This window comes from Aedes aegypti, chromosome 3 (genome assembly GCF_002204515.2).
Source record: "Aedes aegypti strain LVP_AGWG chromosome 3, AaegL5.0 Primary Assembly, whole genome shotgun sequence".
Taxonomy (NCBI): domain Eukaryota; kingdom Metazoa; phylum Arthropoda; class Insecta; order Diptera; family Culicidae; genus Aedes; species Aedes aegypti.
This window is the reverse complement of record NC_035109.1, coordinates 93,200,741-93,222,814: the sequence shown is the minus strand read 5'-3', so window position 1 is coordinate 93,222,814 and position 22,074 is coordinate 93,200,741.

The following is a 22,074-nucleotide window of genomic DNA, read 5'->3' as shown; positions in this document are numbered from 1 at the left end:
AATTATCCCTTTGACCAAATGTACTTTTGACCAAATGTCATTCGATCAAACATCATTCGACCAAATGTTCTAAAGCCGCAAAGTCCACGCAGAGGGGGGGGGGGGTCAAATGGAATCTGGGACGTTTGGTTGAAAGACATTTAGTCGAAAGTACGTTTGGTGAAACGCATATTTCGTCAAATGGACATTTCGTCGGAGGAACATTTGGTCGAATACAAATAGTACGGAATCAAAGTTCTACGTTTAGTCCGATTATCGTTGAGAGTAGCATTTTATGCCACACGATATACGCATGCAAAAATGGTCATTGGCACAGTAAGATCTCAATTAATAACTGTGGAAGTGCTCATAAGAACACTAAGCTGAGAAGCAGGCTATGTCCCAGTGGGGACGTAATGCCAGAAAGAAGAAGAACATAGAGTGATTGAAAGAAATAATAGCCTTTTTACCAAAAATCAATATGCGTTTAGTAATATTCAATTTGTTGAACTATACTCTTCCAATAAATTGACCAACCCCTTGCGTTTTTGATGTTTCATTATGCCTTTCCTTTCTGTGAGTCGAGACGAGCTAATCTCAAATGGAAGGAAACCAACTTTTACCACCTCAGCCAACTAGTCATTCAGAATTAGCACAATTTTTTATTTTGATTATTTTCGATCATCCTAGGTGCTCTAATCGAAATCATTTAAAGCTTTTACCGGAACATTCTCTTATGCACTTGAAGTCATTAACATTGCAAGTAAAACCTTATATTTTCTTATGGAATGTCATTACGCTGGAAGTTAATTAACCATAAGTAGAGAAACGTATCCTGTTGAGGATGTTTAAGATTTACTACGTTCTGCCCACGTTCGCAAGAACTGGATTTCATCCCGAGAACTCTCTCAGAATACTGATGAAGATCAACAGTTCATTACAAAGAACAATGACATTTTGGAAAAAAAAAAATAAAGAAATCATTATGTTTACATTTTTGAGTAATATCATATAACTTGTTGAGCCCTGTTTCAAAGAATGATGATTCTATTCAAAAGAATAGAAAAATTCACTATAGCAATTTATTTCAGCAAATGTGCTAAAAGTACCGTAAAATGGGGTGAAGTTGATCACTTTTGAGCGATTATGTTCTATAATTCCTAGTAGGATGCATGTATTACTATCGAAATATTTTCAAAACCTGTACTGATTGAATGTTTATCGAATTATACAAACGTAACTTTGATGAAATGTTATCATAATTACAAAAATATGTTTTATTAAATCAGAAAGTGGAGTTTTTGAATCCGGGGTGAAGTTGATCAAACTGCGATAGGTTACCTAAAATAAAACGGTATGCAGTTCACTCAATTTGAGGTCACTGAATCCGAATTAAGTCTCAAAAACATTACAATTTGTTGATAAAACGGTCAATTTTAGAGTTGGATGTTGTAAACTACAGAATACACCACATTAAACGCCAAAAGGTATGCAACTTTCCTTTAAATTAGTAACACACTCACAAAAAGAACATGTTTTTTCTTTGTAAACGAATTTTCATCCCAAAGCGAAAAATCAAAACTTGATTCACAGAACATATCCGGAATGTGCGAAACAGTGTATTTAAATGGTGTCTTTTTATAGTCTTGGCAATATTCGATAATTTGGAGAAGAACCCTTCAACAGTTCAAAAAACATTTCCTTAAAAATCCGTTTTCCCATAGTTTAATTATCTTGAGCTGTCAGGTAATACGACATCATAGAAATTGTGATAATTGAAATCGAATCATAGCTTTCTTGACAGTTAATACATGTTGGTAAGGGAATGATCAACTTCTTCCCACTGATCAACTACACCCCGAATTACGGTACCCTTAAAAATTAGATGATTGCATAACATAACAAATCACATAAAATAGATGTGTTAAGATAAAAAAGGATACCATGAAACGTCTCGTTTTTTATCCAATAACATTTAATAATTCAGATTATTCAAAAAAAACTACGTTATTCCACCAACATTGCAATACGTAGAAGATAATAATCAATGCATAGGACGATTAATTGTTTATATGTGAGGAAATGTAAGTTTATCTAAAATAGAACATTTCGGACACGTGTCTATCGTGTAAATCATTTCAAATTCAGCTTTTGACAAAACGTTCTAAGGATTTTCGACCAGATTTTTTCAACCTCACGAAAAATAAGAAGTACCTATTTATAAAAAGTTTCTTTTCTGTTATAAGTTACTGTTGACAGGTGAACTGGGTTGGTTTTTTTTTGGCTCTTCGTAAAAAGCATTTGGGGTAATGGATATTTAGCATAAAGTTGTTTCATACAAAAAAGGTGGATTATAAAAACTTTCGCAATGCATTATTTCCTTGATCGTTTAAAATACAAGTTTGTATTTTTGGGAATAACACTGTGGAACACGTTTTTGTCTCAAACATCAAAATACCACTATTTACTTAATTAAGTGTTGCTGAATCCATTGCCGTTTTCAAAAATATCGCAGCACGTCTAGTTTTTGAGATATTGGCTGTTGAAAATGCAAAATTTGACTACATCAGCCAGCTTGCATGCAAGTTTTGCAGCTTGTGTTTCAATATATTTGCTTAATTTGCCACAGAATTCAAGCTTTATGTGTATAACTATACTTATCATCAAAGTTCATGATTCTATCGATGCTCAAAAGTTGTTTTTTGGTGTTTTAGAAAAGTATTGTATTTTGGCATATAAGAGAAACGAGAAGTTTTGTATGGAAACTGCAAGCATGTTGAAAAAACGATTTAATCTTAATTTTATCGTACAATTTCGATCAAATTATAACTGAAATGAAAGTTGAAGTCCTATTTTGCATGCTTGCTGGGTTAGATCACAAAAAAGTTCAATAAATCATACTTTAAATTCCATGTAAACATCCATTTAATCAGTGTTTTATACAACTTTGGCTACCTGTAGCTAAAAATTGTGACGTGCAGTGACATTTCTGAGAACAGCAACAGATTCAGCGATCCCAAATTTACTAGAGACACATAATTTAATCCTCGAGACAAACAAAAATGTCATTTTTGTTGCGCTGTGTAATCAATAAATTTGAATAATATTTTTACATATTTTCACGTGAATATCACGGGCAAGGTTTGACGAAATGTCCACGTTTGTCCACGGGGAGGGGGGAGAGGTTCCAGAATTAAGGTTTTTGTGTCTAAGTGATGGGAATAATTGCCTTATGCTACAATTATTGGGAAATTCTTGAGTGTACCAGACATTTAGCTAGAAATTATTCAAAAGTTTTGTTAAGAATCTAAACATCACTACGATTTTTTCAGCGATTCTTTTTAAAATTTCTCCAAATGTTCATTCAGAGTTCATTTAAGAACTTCGGAGGAAATTGCTTCAAATACACAAATTATCACTTCATGAATTGTTTCAGAAATGCTTGTGAATGTTCCTTTCTGTCTTTTAGAATTTGTCATATACACGCATTCTGTAGGGATGCATTTTTCCTATGGAAGATCACAACAATTATTTTAGAGTATTGTCAGTATCAAATATTTTGAAGAATTGTATTACCTAAGACCATTCTAAAAGGGGTCATCCATATATCACTTAGACACTTCTTCTTTCTGGCATTACGTCCCCACTGGGACAGAGCCTGCTTCTCAGCTCAGTGTTCTTATGAGCACTTCCACAGTTATTAACTGAGAGCTTACTGTGCCAATGACCATTTTTCATTCGTATATCGTGTGGCAGGTACGAAGATATTCTATGCCCTGGGCTACGGCTATCTGGGCCCCAAAGGAAAATTATATATAATTGAAAAATAATAACTAAAATATTTAGTTAGGACTCTTAACTTAAGAGTTAGCACACCATCAACATACATTACTCGTACTTCACAAGCCTTCAGCCTTAACCGGGTGATAGTTGAATTACAATCTGTGGGCAACACGTTCAACTCAATGTATATCATAAAAACAGTCACATAACTCGATTTCACAATAATGTTTAAAACTTTTCTGGATTTTCACAACCACTTACTTACAAATCCGTATAAAATGAATATTCAAATTCTATAAATCTCAAACCGCATCTCATAAAAAAATCAATACCCACCACTTACTTCATATGAATCAATAACCAGATCCGGTTCATGTTTGACGAAAATTTTCTGCAGCATCTGCAAATCCATCTTCGACGTTGAGGAAACAACCTCATCGTTATCACTATCATTCACACCCATTTTTCCCAAACTTTGAGAAGATATTTTCACCGTCTTCAGTAGCGTACTTTGGAAATTAAACTTCTTTGCGAAAACCACACTAGCCGCAAACCGGGAAAATTTTTGCACTGCACAACTAATCCGAGATGCTGATTCACCCAGCCTCTTCTTTGGTGACGTAAAGTCGGCTGACTAGCAGATGAGTTTCCTGACCACTCCACTACATTTTCCAAAACAGATGTTTTCTCCTCTCACACGCAGTGCAGAATTCAGCTCCTTCGGAAAAGCTCTTTCGCATAACTCTCCATTCGCACACACACAATCGCATTTATGAGAAAAATCAGGATCGATTTTCCGGTGCTTGTCTGTCAGATGGTTTTCACCGAAAAAGGGAAAATTTTCTGCGTTTAAATTGCGCCACGTGCTTTAGTTCCGTTCCAATGGTGAATGTCAACCGTCTCGAACGCGTGCAAATGCACTACTGAACATATGTAAGAGATCTCCGGATGATAGACCCTACCGCATGAAGGCACTTAACAGACGAGCAATTTAAATATTGTGGAATAATAGTCTGAATCAACTTCAAATCGTTTAGCGGGACTGATTTGTACAGCGTAGTGGACAACAGTCTGGCGAAACGTGTACGCGCGAAGGATCACTTACTAGTGACAAGGGTTGCCAACAAGTGAATATTATTGTAAAACTGCTTTCGAGATTGAAAGACTCAATAATAAGCATTCCAGAAGCTGTGGAAACTTCTGCCAGAAGCTTTAAAAGCTTCCCCTCAAGACCTTGGAATGTTTCTCCCTACAAGTTTGTAAAGCTTTTCCCCAGAAACTTCAAAAGCTTCTTTCCAGAAGCTTGAAAAGCTTCTCTCCAGAAGCTTGAAAAGCTTCTCTCCAGAAGCTTGAAAAGCTTCTTTCCAGAAGCTTGAAAAGCTTCTTTCCAGAAGCTTGAAAAGCATCTTTCCAGAAGCTTGAAAAGCATCTTTCCAGAAGCTTGAAAAGCTTCTCTCCAGAAGCTTGAAAAGCTTCTCTCCAGAAGCTTGAAAAGCTTCTCTCCAGAAGCTTGATAAGCTTCTCTCCAGAAGCTTGATAAGCTTCTCTCCAGAAGCTTGAAAAGCTTCTCTCCAGAAGCTTGAAAAGCTTCTCTCCAGAAGCTTGAAAAGCTTCTCTCCAGAAGCTTGAAAAGCTTCTCTCCAGAAGCTTGAAAAGCTTCTCTCCAGAAGCTTGAAAAGCTTCTCTCCAGAAGCTTGAAAAGCTTCTCTCCAGAAGCATGAAAAGCTTCTCTCCAGAAGCATGAAAAGCTTCTCTCCAGAAGCATGAAAAGCTTCTCTAAAAAAGCTTGAAAAGCTTCTGTAGAACTCTCCAGAAGCTTGGAAATGCTTCTCTCCAGTAGCTTGAAAAGCTTCTCTCTAGAGGCTTGAAAAGCTTCTCTCCAAAAGCTTGAAAAACTTTTCTCCAGAAGCTTGAAAAGCTTCTCTTCAGAAGCTTAGAAAAGCTTCTCTCCAGAAGCTCGGTAAAGCTTCTCTCCAAAAGCTTGGTAAAGCTTCTCTCCAGAAGCTTGCAAAAGCTTCTCTCTAGAAGCTTGGAAAAGCTTCTCTCTAGAAGCTTGAAAAAGATTCTCTCTAGAAGCTTAGAAAAGCTCCTCTCTAGAAGCTTGAAAAAGCTTCTTTCCAGAAGCTTGGAAAAGTTTCTCTCCAGAAGCTTGGAATAGCCTTTGTTCAGAAGCTTGTAAAGTTTTTCTCCAAAGCTTGAAAAGTTTGAAAAGCTTTTCTTCAGAAGCTTGTGAAGCTTGAAAAGCCTCTTTCGCTTCAGGTTCTTATCAGAAGCTTGAAAAGCTTCTCCCCAGAAAATTCCAAAAGCTTGGAAAATTTATCTCCAGAAGCTTTAAAACCTTCTCTCCAGAAGCTTGAAAAGCTTTTCTTCAGAAGCTTGGAAAAGCTTCCCTCCAGAAGCTCGGTAAAGCTTCTCAACAGAACCTTGAAAAGCTTCTCTCCAGAGAAAGCTTTCTCTCCTGAAACTTGGAAAAGTTTCTCTCCAGAAGCTTTGAAAAGCCTCTCTACAGAAGCTTATAAAGTTTTTCTCCAAAGCTTGAAAAGTTTGAAAATCTTTTCTCCAGAAGCTTGGAAGGCTTGAAAATCCTTCCTCTTGAGGTTCTCATCAGAAGCTTGAAAAGCTTCTCTCCAGAAGCTTGAAAAGCTTCTCTTCAGATGCTTGGAAAAGTTTGCTCCAGAAACTTGAAGAGTTTCTCTCAACAGCTTGGAGAGCTTCTCACAGAAGCTTGGAGAGCTTCTCCCAGAAGCTTGGAGAGCTTCTCCCAGAAGCTTGGAGAGCTTCTCCCAGAAGCTTGGAGAGCTTCTCCTAGAAGCTTGGAGAGCCTCTCTCAAAAGCATGGAAAGATTCGTCCAGAGCATTTTAGAGCTTTTACCAGAAGCATGGAGAACTTCTACCAGAAGCTTGGAGAGCTTCTCTTAGAAGCTTGGAGAGTTTCTCCAAATAACTTTGAGAGCTTCTTCTAGAAGCTTAGATAGCTTCTGCTGAATGCTAGGAGAACTTCTTCTAGAAGTTTGTAGACCTTTTCTTAGAAGCTTGAAGATCTTCTCTCAGAAACTTGGAGACTTTCTCCCAGAAGCTTGAGAAGCTTCTCTCAGAAGCTTAGAGAGCTTCTCCCATAAAGAGAACAAAAATCAACGAATTGTAAATAAGAGGTCACATTAATCCTTCAAAATGGCATCACTGGAACGATCTCCGCAATAGAAATATTTCTCAATGGTTGATACAGGGCACTGATATTGTCCCAGGTTTTACCCTTTGATCTATCCAATTTTATATACTTCGTACCTACTATCAACCGCAGCTACGGACGGAACATTTGATTCATTTATTAAGAGTCTGAGAGCGTTGATGATGATCATGATATGATAAGGTGTACCGTTTTGTAGAAGAACACTGCTTAGGTATGTATGCATGAAGCATCGGAATATTGAATGTGATAAACAAATTACCATAACAGTATCACAAACAAACTCGAAGGGTAACCATCCTACACACATCGCTGGAACGTCACAGAATATACTAGATTTTGGAATTGGGGAAAACAAGGTTGCGCGTGGAGCCAATGGGGCCTCGGGCTCGTTGATAGATGAGATTGATTCAATTTATTTTACAGCGCCCCGGCGGCAGGGTCATGAATCTTCGTAAACGAGGCCCTATTTGTCAATCTAAATAAATGCATTTCAACATGAAACAAAAGCCGGACAACGGCTACAGTGTATGTGCTCGGGGGATGTAGATCCAACGTGACGGTGGAGAACGTTTGCAATGAATAGGGCGGTTATCACGATGAAGCTCATTTCAGTCACTTAGTTTTACGATGGTATGTACGAAGTGACTTGATGTATGTGGTATGCGGAGATGGAGGCGCATGGTTGTTGTCTCATACCTTATCGTATCACAATTTCTAAGAAAAGATGTGGAGGTCATCAAAATTTTCCAAAATATGAATCAATTAATTATTGGACTGTTGGACAAGATTGACGTATTCTTAAATACCATAAACTGGAGATTTGAAAATGCTGATTTGTTGAATACGTAGGTACAGATTCCCTTCACTTTATCTAATTCAATATGACGATATACTACATATATGCATCTCAAAAACTCGATCACCAAAATTCATTAGCATCTTACTGATTATGTATATTATAATAACCGTTTATTAGGTACAGTTCTTAGGGAAGATAAAAAAAAACTCTCCCAAAAAAATCTTTGATATATGTACATAGAAAGCGGGAGAAGGGATAAATATCGTGCCTTCAAGGTTCAAGAATTCTACTTCCAATCATTATTGATTTACCGAAGTAATGACGGTCGCGTTGTGACGGTTTTCACAAACTTTGTAGTTTGCATAGATTTTTAGTGCTTTTATTTGTTTTTGATTTTGTCTCATAACTCTTCATATCATTGAAACTTGTACATTTCAATTTTAAGTACGGAAAATATTCATTTGTCTATTCCAATAAAAAAAATCTCATTATTTATTCCAATAAAAGAACTCACGGGGAATATCCCTTTGTATTTCTTCTCCGAACTTTTCAGGTATAGACACCGAGATGTTTTGTTTTCGCGTTCTGCGTGTCAGAATTTTTTCGAGTTTTTGTTAGTGGTTCGGCTGGTACTACGCCACCCGAATAGTTTAATTTTTCTTGTAATTGTGGTGTTTGTGAAAAACAATCAGCGTATTTCATTTTAAACTTCGTATTTCTGGTGTTCAATTTACATTTACGCATTTGCATAAAAGTGTTGTGTGATATTTCTGGGCCTCGTCTGAATAACGGAGGAAGCATCAATCCGGTGAGTTTGTTCCGTTTTGAAGTACACTATACAATAAGTGAGATTTCCTGGACAACACGCGGTTTAGTCTGCAAACAGAAAACATCGCGCGATTTATTTTTATTTTTTTTCGGAGGAGCTGTGTGTGTTTTGGTTGTAAAGAATTGAATATTTAGAGAGTTCTGTTTGATCCTTCGACCTTGACGCTTGCTCCTGTGGAGGCGGGTGATGAGGGCAGGTACAAACATGTCGCGCGTCGGTCGAGTAAAGTGAAAAAGTGCCGCGATCGATTAGTTCGGTTTGTTCCTTCGACCTTGACGCCTGCTTGTGTGGGGGTGGGCGATGAGGGCAAGATCAGCATGTCGCGCATCATTCGCGTAGCACGGTGGAATAACATCGGATCGCGTTAGTAGCGTTTGATCCTTTGATTTTGTCGCTTGCTCCTGTAGGGCGAGCGACGAACACTTGTTCGGCCTTTAATGCTTTTATCGAGTAATATCACGAATCCGGTTAGGTGCATTCATTTCAAATTATATAATTATCGTTTACCAAAACGAATCCTTTACCCAAACCTTTACCATATCCAAACTCCCAGTGTCTACTTGTGGAAGTGCAGAGGACTCCTCGGCTTCCATAAAGCAAGTAACACGTCAACATGTCTCTCCCATCCCTAAATTGACCTGCATTCGGACGCAGCCGGCGCCGTTATTGTTTGTTATAATGATAAGAGCACCAGTACTTACACATTGAGGATACTATTGATCCCGAGTAGTGTCTGTTGGTTCCCTATGTAAGTACAGCTGTTCTTGCAATAATGAAGTAGCATCTGCGGGCGGTCAATCATGCTCATGCTCTTCTCCGAACTTTTCAGGTATACAACCAATTACTTTTAGTGAAAATTCCAACAGGGGTTTCTTCATGAATTATTTCTGTACATTTCCAGTACGTTCTCTGAAAATTCCTTTACCAGTTTTCCCGGTGTTCCTCCTGGGATTCCCACGGAAAACCATTTCTGAGATTTGTAGTTATTTAACATTTATTTATTTTACAGTTTTATACATTTCTTCATGATGGGTCTTTAGGTACGTACTTATTACACATAAATTTCAATTGCTAATTTAAAATATCATACAGTTGTTCATTAATAATTATAATTTGTTCAGGATTTTCTGGAATCACTGATGATTTCTTCACGAAATACTACAAGAAATTCTTGGAGGCTCACCAAAATTGTCTCCAAAATCACCAAGCAAGGATTCTTTCCATAAATTCTTCAGGTATCAGAAGGCCGGCTCCAAAGGCACGTTCCCCACCAGTTGGGAGATTTGTGCCATCGCCATATTTGAGCCTATTTCATCATCTACCCAATGAGAGAGGAAAGGGAAGATGGGAAGAAATAGGAGCGGGGTCCCTTGAAGAGGGAAGATCGCATAAGCGAAATGAGAGCATGTAACTACATACCACAATGGGTTCGAACAGCGCCCTAAAAAGGGCACTGCAAAACGCATGAGCGTAAAGAGAGCCTATAGCTCATTACCACAGCGGGTTAAGAATAACAGAATGTCCTGAAGATTCAGGCTTCTGAATTCAGTTTCACTTAATAAGTGTTTACCAAGTAATTTTTTTTTTTCTTTTTAAGAGACTTTGCCCTGACGGGGCATTTGTACCAAGTTATTGGAATCGCATTTGCGAAAAAACTGGACAGTTACATATCAGGTGATACGAAGTTCCATAATCGCCATAAATTCCATAACTACCCAAGTAACATTTTTAGTTTTTTCATTGACTACAAGCTGTTGTTACCACCATATCGTTAAAACTCATTTTAGAACTTTTTAGTCTTAATAACCTTAATAAACCTTTGATAAAACTCCGTTAATCCCGAAAAGGCCCACACTACAGGAGGTTGTTAAGACTATACCTTAAAACCGTTTCTAAACTTCTTAGTTTTGTATCTTATGAATACATCTACCCTTTTAGTATGCTATAAAACATTCATAAGAGCTATTGTACAGCCTTATTGAGCTCAACTAGCGGTATTGAATCTTTTACGATATCCTAATACACAGAATAAAATGTTAAGAGCATATGATTGAACAAACCAATAATTTGTTTATAAACCATAACCTTTTTTTGATATTGAAACCATCATGATGTCTGCCGACTCATAATAATAAATTAAAATAATCATTTTTTGCGTGGAAGAAAATTTCCTTACTATCGCGTGAAATTCCTGCCAACAAAAATTTACTGGTGGAATAACATAAAATTTTTCGATGTACAGCAACGCGCCACAATTACGACATCATTATTGGCTATCCAATATTTTACTCCATTCCATTTTCAGAATGATTTCATGCTCATCTCAATCATAAATTGGAATTTCCCACGCATATTGTAATTATCAATCCGAAACGGCGACAATAAAAATGGATTCCATCCAGTTAAATCTTGCTGGTCTTGTCTGGGATGGTTTAAGATCAATTGGTGATTATTCCGAACAATATAATCATTCATAAACGCATTTGATCTTAAGGGATCATGCACAAATTACGTCACGCTCCAAGGGGGGGGGGGTCAAACCAAGTGTGACAAGCCTTACAAAATTTTTGGAAGACTCATACAAAAAACGTGACAAAGGGGGGGGGGAGGGGGTCAGAAAAGTTGAAATTTAGCGTGACATAATTTGTGTACCATCCCTAAGAACCCGTGCGCAAAACCCTCACTGGCTAAAATATTCCTAAATCAGAATATTTGTTCTGCACTAAGACAAATTGGTTTTTTAGGAGCCTTGACTTAAACTTAATGCACTCAGGAAAGCTAGTGCTGTCAAAAAGGTAAATAAATCAGAAGATTCAATTTTGTGATGTAATTCATTTTATTAAATTTGTGCCGTTATGTATCTAACTGTTTTATTGGAATGAATTGTTATAATAAAGCCCGTCGTGCTTGATCGGTTGTATTGATGCAGAAAACGGTAAGTAATAAGTGCCTGAAAAATGAAAGCTTTTATCGTGTAGCTCAGCTGTTGTGTGCAGCATAGTTGTCCCACTAGAACGGAAAGTTCAGGCAAGTATGGGAAAAATATGCGATATTCTGTTAATTCTTCGAGAAGAATATTTGTCATTTCTATGTTTGCGTTCTGAATAATCCATAATTAACTACGTGATTATCATTATCAACATAATGGTATTGATAACCACACGCAGACTGCAATCCAATAACATGCATCAGACAGTTGAGATTTAAGAAGGCTTTAACATGACTTAGCGTAGTCTTAGAAGTTTTACTAATTACTACTAACACAATACAATTTATTATCAAAAAATGTGACCAGCAAATAAGTTTTAACAGGAGCTCTTGTAGATATCTACAAAGCATTTTAAAGTGGGTTTTACCGAAAAGAACGTTTGGCACTTTGCAATGCTTTATTAAATCTGTTAGGAATGGTTACATCTTTAACAATATATAATGATATATCACAAACAAATGAGTCAGCACGCTGAATATTTGCCATGTGATAGTTGAGTCGGCAGGGGCCTGTCAACGCTCTAACCAAGAGACTGCAATTCTGCTTTAACAGATTTGTTAAATACTTCGCCACCCTTGGAGATGGCTCAGTAATGTACAATTTTGTTTGACGACATGACTCCAAACTATTCCAATATTGCTTGTGCTGAGTTGCCGCCCAAGAGTTTATCTGAAGCTTCGAAATTGGAATAGCCGGCTCAGGGCCAAGGGGCTGTCCATTAATTACGTAAGGGTTTATGGGGGGAGGGGGGTCTGAGAATTCTTACGTGCCATACAATTTATTTTTAACTTTCATACAAAAAATCTTACCATGGGGAGAGGGGGGGTTGAGGAACCCCGAAATTTGTCTTACGTAATTAATGGACCGCCCCCAATGAAGTCATGCGATGCTCCATCGCGAGCTAGCTCATCAGCCAATTCATTTCCAGCGTTGGAAGAATGGCCAGGTACCCATACAAGGTTTACAGAGTTGACTGAATTCCTCAATTTGAGATCGACATGCGATAACAAGCTTCGATCTTGAGTTGGCTGAAGCAAGAGCTTTTATAGCAGCCTGACTATCTGAACAGAAGTATATGTCATATATGACATTACGCGCTGTTGAAGTGCTGATTGCACTCCACACATAAGAGCGAATATTTTCGCCTAACAAACGGTGCAGTTTCTACCAAGTGAGTAAAACTGATTCAGCCTTAGCTCATGAGAATATACTCCTGCACCAGCTCTACCTTCAAGAAGGGAGCCATCAGTGTAACATACTACATTGTTTGATATACTTCTTTCCAAATAGCCAGACGTCCACTCTTCCCGTGAAGGGAATTGTGTGATAAATGTCCTGTAAGGAAAGTGACAAGCAATTGTGAGATCACTTGGAGCAAGGACAATTTTGTCCCAATTCACCAAAAGTGGAAACAACGAAGTGTGTGTAGATCTACGATTCACTGGATTTTTTTCCAGTAGATCCAGTACCCATAAACGGTAAGAGCAAGAAAGTGCTTCTTGTTTAAGATATAGGGTGACGGTGCCATTAGTGGACTACCTAAGCTACAAAAAATCATTACAAAATAACGAAAAGCCTTAACCAAGATCTTCAACCTCTACACAGAAAAAAAATCTGAATTATCAACGGACTGGAATTGTGGAAATCACAGAAAGTTGCTTCTCACAATTTTCGAACAAGCGTAAAAATACACGATTTCTAATGCACATGCATTTTGATCCATAGACGATTGAAAACTACAACATTGCCATTGAATCTCTGCGCTGAGTTTTGAAGATTAAGCAGAAAACGATTAATTTTACACGAATAGTGTGTGATTGCGACTAGCGCTAGTGCGGCCTCCGTAGTAGAGATCAGCCATATTGGAACTGTGTACTTTGCTTCGGTTAGATCGATTAGTGAAAACTCAAAGTTATTCTTAGTTTATTTTATGAATTTATGTTCAGTAATAATTATTCTTGTGTGCAACGTGTTGCGGAGTTTGTGGCAGAGAATGGAATATGAAATCAAACTACGGAACATAGATTTTCTGAGCTCATGTCCTGTGTGTTAAAAATCCATGTAAATTTAAGCTATTTCTAATGCACATGCAGGGAATGCCACATATAGCGTAAAATTATGCTTGCAATCAAATTTACAAGTTTTGATTTTGTTGTACATGCGAATTTTAATCAACGCGTAAATTTACATGTTGTGTTTGCGTTCTGATGCTTCATGTTTGACAAGAGAAACGAACGAGAAGAAAAGGAATCCAGGTGAAAGAACCGATTATTATTCGACCAGTACGAGGGGGCAATAATATTTTTCACTATAGTGCTTCTTTTTCAATCGAAAGGAAAGAAAACACACGAGCTTGAATGAAAACAGCATTTATTTCTCCTTTATATCATTAATTATGGGGCTCTGTTTTTCTATCAACTACCTGCCAAGCATTTCACAAATGTTCCAGATTCACACAGGACATGAGCTCAGAAAATCTATGTTCCGTAGTTTGATTTCACATTCCATTCTCTGCCACAAACTCCGCAACACGTTGCACACAAGAATAATTATTACTGAACATAAATTCATAAAATAAACTAAGAATAACTTTGAGTTTTCACTAATCGATCTAACCGAAGCAAAGTACACAGTTCCAATATGGCTGATCTCTACTACGGAGGCCGCACTAGCGCTAGTCGCAATCACACACTATTCGTGTAAAATTAATCGTTTTCTGCTTAATCTCCAAAACTCAGCGCAGAGATTCAATGGCAATGTTGTAGTTTTCAATCGTCTATGGATCAAAATGCATGTGCATTAGAAAGCGTGTATTTTTACGCTTGTTTGAAAATTGTGAGAAGCAACTTTCTGTGATTTCCACAATTCCAGTCCGTTGATTATTCAGATTTTTTTTCTGTGTTTTTATACATCAATTTTAAAAACTGCTTCCATCAATACATCAATTTTAAAAACTGCTTCCATAAAATAAAAAGCTGAAATTTGGCAAATCGACTAAACTAGAGACTTTCTATCCATCGAAAATAGTACATGTCGTTTTTATCGAAAAATGTTCGTTTTATTCCATAGTCCAATCTACTGGTACATTACAACCATTGGTACCGGCACCCTATGTGTAGTGGCGCAACGTCGAAAATGGCATCTAGCGCTGCTATGGGAGTTGTAGAGAACGCGCCAAACATCGCCATCAAGCACATCCTTTGGAGATGGCCCAATTTTGTTTGTTCTCACACAAGACATCCATATGCCAATATTAATCGAACAACTGTTGTGTAAATCCATTTGATATATTTGGGTTTTAGGTTCCAAATTTTACCAAAGGTTCGCCGGCATTGACCGAAGGCCATGCAAGCTTTTTTGACTCTGAAATCAATGTGAGGTGTCCATGAAAGTTTGGAATCTAGAATGACTCCGACATGCTTTACTTGATCAGTCACATTAATCTCAGTGCCAAAAAGACGTAAAGGTCGAATTCCATCGCGGTTTCGTCTTTCCGTAAAAAGAACAATAGATGTTTTATTCGGGTTAACCGAAAGGCCAAATTGGCGACACCAACTCTCGACTACCTGAAGAGCACTTTGCATCAGGTCGAATAGGGTGCTTATGTACATACCAACTATCAGAGCTAGATAGTCGTCGGCAAATCCATAAGTTGTAAAACCGCAATTATTGAGTTGCCTCAATAGCGTATCTGCTACGAGATTCCACAAAAGTGGTGACAAGACTCCCCCTTGGGGGCATCCGCAAACACTCAATTTTCGAATCGCTGCTTGACGCAATGTCGAGAAGAGATGTCGGTTTTTGAGCATTTGATGAATCCAATTGGTAATCATTGTAGGTAGCCCATGGTTTCGTGCGGCTTCCAATATGGCATCGAAAGACACGTTATCAAAGGCACCCACAATATCCAAGAAAACACCCAAGCATGATTGCTTCTGAGCGAATGCTTTCTCGATATCGTATACAACTTTGTGTAAAAGAGTCACTGTGGACTTTCCAGATTGGTAAGCATGTTGATTCACATGAAGAGGCATGTTTTCCAAATAAACATCACGGATGTGATGATCGATAATGCGTTCCAGACATTTCAGAAAAAAAGAGGTCAGACTGATCGGTCTAAAACTCTTCGCTTCCTCATACGACGCACGTCCTTTTTTGGGGATAAACTTTACAGTAATATCACGCCAGGATTTGGGAATGTACCCGGTAGCAAAACTGATTACAAGTAGCTTTTTCAAAACATTTTTGATAAATTCAAATCCCTTTTGGAGCAGAACAGGATAAATCCCATCCGCTCCTGGAGATTTGGAAGGAGCAAAACTATTGAGTACCCATTGAATCGATTCAGTAGTTACGATACTGCGAGCCGAGGCCAGACACTCGTAACTACATGAAAAGACATTTGGTTCATCCGTAGATGCTATGTCCACATATCCGGGGAAGTGGCTCATTTTTCGGAACAGTTCCCGTAGAACTATGTTTCAAAAGGACCGTTCATAAATCACGTGAACCTTGTGGAGCAAAAATATATTTATTAAATAGTACAATTTAAATACAATGTGCTACAATGTGTTCGTCTTTTACAGCAAACGTAATGATTAATTTTTCATCATATACCATGACCCCACAGTCATGGATCAAATAGTGTGGAGTCCAACCTATAAAATTCAATAAAACGACATGGAAAACGTAAAATTGTAATTTAAAAGCATGAATCGAATCATTTCAAATTGGAACTTCGGTTAGTAAACTGTTTTGAATGTAATATTTACATAGGATTGCATAAAAATTAAAAATTGTGTCGGTTCCTGGAAACCATATTATGGATCAATTTTCATATTATGGTTCAAATTGTGACATATTACGGATCAGTGCGCAAAATCAAGAGATTTTCAACTCAATGCATCTGTATTGCATGGTATGGCGAATGTTAACAATGTGTCATATATTACTGCCAAAAATAGCAGTGTTAGAGCTGGAAACAAGGGTAAAATGCCCTTTTTATTGTGATTGTGGGGTTAGGGAAACACCAACTCTCGAAAGCAAACTCGAATTCTCGTGGAAGGTTAGCTTCAAGCTAGAATATTGTAGTTTTATTTAATTAATCAATTTAAAGAAATGTAATTGTGTAGCACTTACAAATTTGGTGACCGTCTAGTCAAACCCAGCAAGTTTGGGCCGCGAATTCCCTCAATTACAATTAACTGGTCACCTATATAACGACGCAATTCAACTGGGATTCTTGGGAAACAAATAATAACAACTTACGATCTACTTCGATGAATTTGACGAATTCAATGATGGATCTACTTTTGGGATAGGCTTAAGAAATAGGATATTCAATTTATGCACGAAAGCTCAATCTAGAATAGAATTTCAAAATTAGGATAACAAATTTCACTATCGTGAGTTTACGAACTGTTTAGGTGACAATGCAATTCATTACTTTGTTGAACATCATGACTTTCTATCTTAATAACTGTCTGACAGAGCGTCAGTTATGTCATTCTTCTCCTCTTTGCTCGCTGTCATTGGCAAGTGTTGTGCTGCGACGGCCTAATCGAGGGGTCTTGTCGGCACATACCCCCGCCCGTAAACCTTGGTGTGGACCTGGAATATCCAGAACACTGGAGAGAGGTTTACGATCCTCCACGACATCGAGAACAGCTAGTTTTACAGTTGCTCTTCGGAAGACCCCTGTCGACGTTCGCACAGAAGCCTGCCGTACTCTACCATCTCTCCCAGGATAAACCTCTTCTATACGGCCTCGAATCCACTGGTTCTTGGATTTGCCGTCAACCACTAAGACCAGGTCTCCTACTGCAATATCCTTGACGTCCTGGAACCATTTACATCTACGTGTAATCACCGGCAGATATTCCTTCAGCCATCGGTTCCAGAAGTCGCTGGTGATGTATCTGGCTAGCTTCCAGTTGCTACGAAGGGTTGAACGAGTGTCCATGGTCTCCGTGGGCATGAATTTCAAGCCGGACGAATTGCCCAACAAAAAATGATTGGGCGTCAAAGCTTCTTGATCCGCAGACTCTAGCGGGACGTATGTTAGAGGCCTTGCGTTGATCATTGCTTCCGCCTCGAGAAGAATCGTTTCTAACGTTTCGTCGTCCGGTCTACGTGGTCCATCCATTATTGCTCCGATTGCCACCTTGACTGAGCGCACAAGTCTCTCCCATGCCCCACCCATGTGCGGCGTAGATGGTGGGATAAACTTCCAGGCTGTCTGCGGTGTTGTGAACTTTTCAGCCATGGCCCTCTTTGTTGCTTCGGTAAGTGTTTCCAATTCGTTACTTGTTCCTTGGAAACATGTGGCGTTATCCGTCCAGAATTCCCTCGGCAAACCGCGGCGAGAGACGAAACGTTGAACGGCCATGATACACGACTCCGTGCTCAAACTATGCACCAGTTCTAGGTGGATAGCTCTAGTGGTCAGGCAGGTAAAGAGTGCCACCCACCGCTTGACGTTACTTCGTGCTACCTTAACGAGCACTGGGCCAAAATAGTCCAACCCAGTGAAAGTGAATGGTTGATTAAATGCTGCCAGACGCATTTCAGGTAGAGGAGCCATCGCGGGTGGTTTCGGGGCTGCCTTTGCGATGCGACAAACTAAGCAGTTTTTTGTGGCTTTACCCACCAATCTCCTCAGTGCCGGAATGTCAAAACGTTGGCGGATTTCGTTAACGACGGTCTCACGGTTTGCGTGCCGGAACCGGCGGTGGAACCAGTCTACAATCAGAGTGGTGATCGCATGCTGCTTTGGAAGAATTACAGGATACTTCGCTTCCATCGCTACGTATGGTGCAGCGCCAATTCGACCACGACTCCGCAGAGTTCCTCTCTCGTCAATGAAAGGCCATTTAGCGTAGATACCGCTGGACTTCTCCACCACTGGGTGACGACGATCCGGCGGGCCTTGGGATTTTTTTAGAACGGCGATTTCATCCGGGTAAGTTTCAGCCTGGGCTAGCTTCCACAGCATTTCTTCAGCTCGTTGTAGTTCGTTGCTGTCTAGAACGCCAAGCTGCAAAGTGATTCCGTGCTTCTTTCGGCGAACATTATCGAGGAAACGTAGCACGTATGCTGATGAACGGAGGAGCCTCGTCCAACTGCTGAACCGATCGAAGTCCACAATGGGATCAAAATGAACGAAGTTGAAGTATGCAGGTCGTAACTCTTCGTTCGTTGAAGTGGTCGATCGTTGTTGAGGCCAGGTCTCTTCCGGTTCGTGGATGAAGCTCGGCCCGTGGTACCAAGGGTTTTCCATGGTTAACTGTGGATTTGTTCCCCACTTGGTAGCCAGATCGGCGACGTTAAACTTCGTCGGCACCCACCTCCACTCCTGTTGCTCTGTGGAAGCAAGAATTTCGCCGACGCGGACGGCGACAAACTTATGGAAACGTCTGTGGTCATTGGAGCGAATCCACGCAAGCACTGTACCCGAATCGCTCCAGCAGAAGCGACGGCTGATCGGGAACTCGTGCTGACTTTGAATAGTGTCTAGCAAACGAACACCGAGTACGGCCGCTTGCAACTCAAGTCTTGGGATCGAGAGTGTTTTCAACGGAGCAACTTTGGTCTTGGCGCCGACGAACGCCACCTGCGTGTCACTGTTTGTCTCAAGGCGAAAGTATATTACGCAAGCGTATGCTGACTCGCTGGCGTCGACAAAAAGATGAAGTTGAAGACCGTCCAACCTTGTGGGAAAAGGCGAACGGAAATAGCACCGGGGAATGCGAAGTCGACTCAACTGATTGAAAAGTTTTGACCACTGCTGCCACCGCTCATTGATATCTTCCGGTATCTTTTGATCCCACTCCGTACCTTTAGCCCAAATGTCTTGTAGCAGGATCTTACCATGTACGAGGAAAAAGGCGATAAACCCGAGAGGGTCGAACAGACTCATCACAATCCTGGCGATCTCTCGCTTAGTGGGGATATGACCTTCGACGAGTATGGGCTGCAGATCTTCTCTCATTCCAAATGTGTACACGAACACATCTTCGGATGGAATCCACTGCATGCCAAGCACCGACTCCAGCTTTTCTCCTCGCTCTAGGTCCAGGTTTTTCGGTTCTTCTTCACATGCTGACCCGATTCCCTTAAGAACAGGTGTTTCGTTAGATAAGAAATTACGCAGTGTGAATCCAGCTTTGGAGTGAACCAACTTGACCTCGTTGACGACCTCGATCGCCTCCTGGACTGTCATAAAGCTGTCAAGGTAATCGTCCACATAGTGTTTGTTCTGGATAGCCGCTGCTACTCGAGGGTATTTGTTGGAGAACTCCTCTGCGTTCAAGTTCTTGATGTACTGTGCGGAGGCTGGGGAACAGGTCGAGCCAAATGTGGCGACGTCCATCACATACACCCGGGGTATATCGCACGGGTTGTCGCGGTACAGAAACCGTTGTGATTAGCTGTCCGGTGCGCGGATCTTTATCTGATGGAACATCTCCATAATATCTCCGCACACCGCGACAGGAAAATGACGAAACTGACGAAGTACTTGAGGAAGTGGGGAAAGCAAGTCCGGCCCCTTGAGCATCTTGGAATTGAAGGAAACGTTGTTCACTTTAGCCGCTGCATCCCAGATTAGTCGCACCTTCCCGGGTTTTCTGGGATTCGTAACAACGACCAGCGGGAGGTACCACACTTGATCAGCCGGAACTGAGGTCAGTTCAGCCAGGCTCGCTTTGTGGGCGTATCCTTTATGTTCGTATTCTACGATCTGTTCTCGCACTCTTCGCTGCAACTCTGGATCCTTCTGCAGCTTCCGTTCTAGAGCTTCCAGCCGACGAACAGCCATGGGGTAGCTATCGGGAAAGTTTGGTTTGTCTGTTTTCCAAAGCAGCCCGGTTTCGTACCCACATCCAGAGGGCACACGATTCGTTGTGTCCCTCAGCAGCTGTCTGGCACGCTTATCTTCCTCCGACTCTGTGGTCTGAAGTGGATGCGAAATATCTGCGGTCTCTAGGGTGAAGTAGTCACGAAGCTGCTCGTTCAATTCCCGATCCGAATCTGATACATCTCCGACGTGAAAGCTAACGATTGCAGTTTGAGGCGACTGCCAGGGTACGCAACCGTAGATGCTCCACCCTAGTCTACATTTCGCCCCGATTGGATCCTTTGGTCCCCCTTCTCGCAGCTTTAGCGGAACGCACAATCTAAGATTGTCCAGCCCTATCAACAACTTAGGTTGGACTAGTTCGTAGTCCTCTAGGGGGAGACCACGAAGATGAGGAAACCGATTGGCCAGTTCACCGTATTTGAGAGATTGTGAAGGTAAGACAAGTCGGCTTACGGTACGAGCATCGACTAATATGTACCGGTGGTCGTTGCCCTTGCCTGCAATTTCAATTTGGACACGGTGGGATTTCGACTCTTTCCGTTTTACGTTTCCGGTCCATTGGAGTGTTAGTGGCTCTAGCTGACCTCTTGCTCCGAGCTGCTTAGCGACTGATTCCTCCAACAGAGTGTAAGAGGAGCCTTCGTCGATGAAGGCAAATATTGTTTGCGATGTACTGCCACTGAAGAGAACGACGGGGACAATGCGAAAGAGCGGCCATTTCAAGTCTTCCGACAGCACGTGACTCGCTGACATTCCTACGTTTCCAGGGGAGGAAGAGGTGGTGTGTAGGAGAGTGTGTAGGAGAGTGTTATGCTTTTGCCTACATCCTTCGACACCACATCCATTCCAGGAACGGCATGGCCATTTGCCGTGACTGTTGAGGCACGTCCGACACAAACCCTTAAGCTGTACCAGTTTCCAGCGTTCATCCAGAGTAGCGCCCTTGAACTGATGGCATTCCGCCACTCGATGTCCACTCCGACCGCAGGCTGCACACGGCTTGCTAATCTTCAAGGAGGTGAGAGGATTCGGCCCACCGTTTGTTGCGGAAGTTGTCCACGAGGATGACCCTTCATTGGTCGAAAGAGGCAGTCGTTCACCAGAATGTGCGTAGATGTTACCGGACTCCCTGGATTTCTGTTTGTCGTTTCTCACTGTTGTGCTTTCACCAGGAAGGTCAAAAGACACCTCACTCGCCGCTGTAGGATACGAGCAGATGCGTAATTAGGCGAGTATGATCGAAGTAGGCGATGATTGAGTAGAGTTAGTTAGTGACGGTGAGTGATAGCTAAAGGACAAGCAATCAGGTTGTTCCTAAGATTTACGAAATAAATCGGAGTGAAATTGTAAAACGCTGTGTTACGTTATTCTGTGATTGGTATCCTTTTGCATCCTGAATATCCTGAACTCTACAACTGGCGACGAGGATGCAGTAAATTCTACGATTTGTTTATCTACAAGATTCCAATTGGAAATCATAATTTGCGGATTCTTCTTGTACATTTTGGTTTGCAGAGAAGGGTATTATGTTTGAAAAACAAAAGTGTGTTGATCAGGGCAAACTGTTTAATTTTACCCTCAGTGTTAAACAAAAAAAAGAAATGATTTGGTTGTTACTGTTTTCATTCAATTTTGAATGGATTTT